The 5,221-nt window shown below is 37.6% G+C and overlaps 1 pseudogene; it reads left to right on the forward strand.

Annotated features, from left to right (window-relative positions):
• The first annotated feature begins 1,261 nt into the window (after positions 1 to 1,261).
• Positions 1,262 to 3,932, forward strand: LOC125920580 (GTP-binding nuclear protein Ran-like; annotated as a pseudogene).
• Positions 3,933 to 5,221: the final 1,289 nt, after the last annotated feature.

Below are 5,221 nucleotides of genomic sequence, written 5' to 3' on the forward strand. Positions count from 1 at the left end.
ATTTAGATTTTTCTCCATTTCTTTTCTGCTACTTATATGAAGATTTAGATGATTTATATAATCTCAAACTCCCCCCATTTTTTCTTAGTATAATTAATTATTTTTGATTTCTCTACTGAGGAAGATTGTATAAGAGACAGACTTTCTGAGTACCTTAATATACGAACATCTTTAATTTCATACTCACCCATGATCAATAATTTGGCTGGCGTAAGTATTCTAAGTTTAAATTTACTTTAACTTAGGACTTTGAAGAATTACTCTATCATCTGCTTGTGGAACTGATGGCATGCCCTAACTAGTGGTATCACATTGCATATATGACTTTCTCTTACGAAAAGCTTTTAGAATCCTCTATACCTGATTTCCTGAAATTGCTCACAGATGTCTAAGTTCGGGTCTTTTGTCGTGGAAAAGTCTTTCCTATTTCAAGACGTGTTTCCCTTTAGTTCTGGAAATTTAGTTTAAAAGTTCATTTTGGGGGGAATGTTTTTCACTCCACTTTGTCAGCACTCTCCTGGAAATTTGATCAGTTGAAAACAACTTCTTGGACGGATCTGTTCTATTTTCAAGGAGATTTCTTATCTTTAACAATTGCAAGGTTTCTAAAAACTTTATGCTTGCATGCATATTTTTAATTTTGGAGAGTTCTTTTGCTCTCTTTTTCCTTCTCATTACATTTTATTGATATATGGGTAGAATACAAATGTATTCTTGAATTTCTGCAGGCTGTTAATTAAAAGGGGGGAAGAGGAGGTGAGGTTGTTTATTCAATTCTTCTCTGGATCAATGTATTTATCTTATCTTTTTCAATACTTTGAACATATTCCTCAAATACCTAATGAATGCTTATAGTCTCTCCAAATTTTAAAGAAAAAGAAAAGTTACTTAGAGTGTTTGTGTCCACAGGCATTTGCTAACAGTAGACTCACTTTAATGTGAGTGGCCAATAAATGGGCAGCTTGTTGGGGAATCCCTTCTAGGGTGAACGTATATGAGAAGTAGAAGAATGATTTCCAAGGATGTCCATATCCTAAGCTTCAGAACCTGTGAATGTGTTTGGTTACTTGGCAAAGGGGAATTAAGGTTGTAGACTGAAGTTTGCGAATTAGCCTCCATTAACACAAGGAGGTTATCCTGGATTATTCTAGTGAACCCAGAGTATTCACAAGGGTCGGTAAAAGTGGAAGAGTGAATTGAAAAAGAAACCCAGAGGATGACAGTATAAAAAGGACTCTGCTGACCGTTGCTGGCTTTAAAGATGGAAAAGGTGCTGGTGGGACAAGAAAAGCGGGCAGCCTCTACAAACAGGAAAAGGTAAGGAAATGTGTTCTCACCTTAAGCCTCCAGAAAGGAACCCAGTTCTGCAGACGTCCTGCAGATGGCCCACTGAGACCCATGTTGGATGTCTAACCTACAAAACTGTAAAATAATAAATTTGTATCATTTTAAATCACCCTATTTGTGGTAATTTGACACAGCAGCAATTGTAAACTAGTACAGATTTTGGTACTCAGAGTAGGGTGCTACTATAACAATACCTAAATAAACAGAAGGGGCTCTAGAATTGGTTGGGAAGTGGCAAAGGCTGGAAGAATTTTGAGGAGCATGATAGAAAAAGCCTAGAGGGACTTAAGCAGACCATTAGTAGAAATATGGGTAATAATGATTCAAAAGGGAGTGAGGAGCATGGTAGAGAAGACAGATATCACTTTGGAGAATCCTTAAATCATAAACAGACTGTTGGTAGATATATTATAGACATTAAAGATACTGCTGGTGAAAACTTCGAAGAAAATGAGCTACATGTTATTTGAAACTTTCAGCTCCTTTATTATTTCTTTTCATGAGTAGAGTTTCATCCTCTGAGTAGAATACAATGTGTTCCTGAGTTTTTGTAGGCCATTAAAAGGGATAGGAGGCTAAGGAGATTGTTTAATTCCACTTCCTCAAGGGTCACTTTTTCTGTTTATCTTGTTCTTTCCTTACTTTGCAGACTTTCCTCAATTGTCTAGGAAAGAGGATCCTTGTAACAGAGTGGCAGAGAGCTTAGCAGAATTGTGTCCCGAAGTTCTGTAAAAGCAGAACTTTTAAGCGATAAATTTAGATATTTAGTGGAGGAGATTCCAAGCCAAGTGTTAAAGGTGTGAATAGGTTTTTTCTTGCTTTTCATTAGAAAATGTGAGAGCAAAGGGAGAAATGCAGCAAAGAACTGTTTAAAAGGAATCAGAACTTGACACTTTGGGAAACTCTCAGCCTATTCGATTGCAAAAGATACACTTTGGGAAACTCGGCCTATTCGATTGCGAAAGATGCTGAAATTAAGAGACCACTCCCAGGAAATCCCACTCTAGAGAAACAGTTCAGACTGTCACTGAATAGTTTCGTTGATAACTGAGAAAAATCAGTAGAGAATTCAGACACACCAAATATTAAGCATGCACCTCATAGATCCCCTCAGCCAGCTAAGCAGAAGCTACAACAGACATGGAAATACCCAGGGAGATGTATGAAAGAGAGTCTTTTGCTAGTGAAGTGAATTCTAAGACATACATGAGTGAACAAGGTTCTTGAAAATGTTTGCCAGCAGAGCACTACCTGCTTGGACTGAAAGAGACAGAGAGAAGATAAAATGAAAGAGCGGTTTTAAAAATTATCACTAATAATACAATGCAAATTGTCCTGAAGCCAAATTTATTCATTGACCTGTATCTTCAGATCCAGGTTTAGTATTTTTGTCAAGACTGCTTCATAGAATATATTGTATATTTCCACCACAAGATGAATATTGCCTAATTGTCTCTTTTTTGTTTTTGTTTTTAAGGGTTTTTTTTTTGGGGGGGGGGGAGCAGAGGGAGAGATTCCCAAACAGGTTCCACACTGTCAGCACAGAGCCCGATGCAGGGCTCAAGCCCACAGATAGTAATATCATGACCTAAGCCAAAATCAAGAGCTGGACACTTTACCAATGGAGCCATCCAGTCTTGTTTTTGTACGTGATGTCACTAGCAACTGATGATTGTTGCCTAGATCCACTAATTCATTAGGAGTTGCAAAGTAACTCAGAATACTGACTCTTCCATTTCTTCATTTACTAGCTTTATTGCTTATGGCTGCTGAATATATTTTTCAAAAAGGTAAAATGACTTTCACGCAAATTTAACATAAATATATGTCTAGGATTTTACTCAACTCATTAATTAATGAGAAAAACAGTAAGATATAAAGAGTGGTTTAGCCTCAGTCAGATGGGCCGGAGACACTTCTGGAAGCCACAGCATAGTGGCTGCCCGAGGAGAACCCCAAGTCCAGTTCAAACTTGAATTGTTTGGCGATGGTGGTATTGGAAAAGCTACATTTGTAAAATGTCTTCTGACTGGTGAATTTGAAAAGAAATATGAAGCCACCTTGGGTGCTGAAGTCCACTCCCTTGTGTTCCATACCAACAGAAGACCTGATAAGATCAATATATGGGATACGGCTGGTTCTGAGAAATTTGGTGGGCTGAAAGATATAGGACATCCAAGCCCGGCGTGCCATTATAACATTTAGTGTAATACCACGGGTTACTTATAAGAATGTGCCTAACTGGCACAGAGATCTGGTATGAGTATCTGAAAACATCCACACTGTGCTGTGTGGCAACAAAGTAGGTGTTCAGGACAGGAAAGCTAAGGCAAAAATCTATCGTCTTCCGCTGAAAGAAGAACCTTCGGTACTATGACATTTCTGCCAAAAGTAACTACAACTTTGAAAAGCCCTTCCTGTGGCTTGCCAGAAAACTAATTGGAGACCCTGACTTGAAGTTTGTCACCATGCTTGCTCTTGCCCCACCGGAGATTGTCATGGACCCAGCTCTGGCAGCACAATATGAACAAGATCTAGAGGTTGCTCAGACAACTGCTGTCTCAGTTGAGGATGAGAATCTGTGAGAAAGTGCAGCATCTAGTTCTATAGGCAACTGTCCTGTGATGTCAGTGGCACAGCGTGTTTGCCACTTTATTACATAGCTGAGCAGAACAGGTGCTTAATCTCTGGGATCCCGAAGGAGATGAATAGGCTTCAGAGTGAATGTGACAGCTTAAAAAGTACCTTCAGTTGTTGGACTTGTGTATTTTAGCTGTTTTGGAACACAGTTGTTTCCTTCCTGAGTTGCAAATAGAAGACTGTTACAGTCACATCACAGAAAAAGAACATTTTGAGGTGCTAAGAATTTACCGTCAATTTAATAAAGGAATGTTAGAGGCAGTTTGTTAGATTATATACCAACTGGTTGGTGTTTTATGTTTAGGGTTATCTTTTCCACTGGATAGAAATAATGTGCTCATCTACTAGACAAAAATCTACAGGATAATATGTACTTAATATGTAACTTCACTAAGCCTATAATCTTTGATCAATAGGCTTAACGTTGTCCAGCTTCGTGTATCTTTTTAAAGGTAATCTTTTCCTCATCAACTGTTTGGTCACTACGAAGTACAGTTCTCATAGACAAGCCAGGTTAAATCCTGGGTTCTTTCCTGTAATTCCTTCACACTCTCCTTTTCAGATTCCTCATTTCTCCAACCGTATTCAAAACAATGAGCTTCTTTAAAAAAATATATTATTAGGACCTCATGGATTTCAACATATTTGATGGTGTTTCAACCCATCGCAGTTATTATCCACATGTTTTTAGCCATCTACTTTTTAAATAAGTAGAAGCATATTGAACATATTTTTCAAAGAGATTAAAAAAAAAAGCTAGCAAAAGATTCATGTGAAAAGAACCAATGCAAATTGGTCAGTAAGAGGGATCTTATAAATCTTCAGTGTGCTTGTGGAAACTATAGTTCTATGGAGAAATGGATAGCATGGAGAACATAATAAACAGAGGTAATATTATGAGGAGGAAAATCAGAAAAATCTCAGGTCCCTCAAATTTCACAGTAAAATTAAATGCAACCAAAGTGTTGTCCTAGAAAATTGCATCCTTAACACTTGAAATGAACAGAACCAAACCTTCATATGTGACTGTGAATACCAATTTTTTGATTAGTCACTTTGGCACTTGTGCGCAGATTATTAAAATTAGTATCATACAGTAAATATGAATTTCCTTTTATACACTGCATGATCCCTGTTAGCTTTCTAACTCAAGTTCCTTAGGAAGAAACTTCACTAATCTAGCATTGAATTGGGTTTTGAAGCCAATCTTTTACACAGCAATAGCTCCTTTTGC

The sequence above is a fragment of the Panthera uncia genome, chromosome D4 (assembly GCF_023721935.1).
Source record: "Panthera uncia isolate 11264 chromosome D4, Puncia_PCG_1.0, whole genome shotgun sequence".
In the NCBI taxonomy this organism is placed as follows: domain Eukaryota; kingdom Metazoa; phylum Chordata; class Mammalia; order Carnivora; family Felidae; genus Panthera; species Panthera uncia.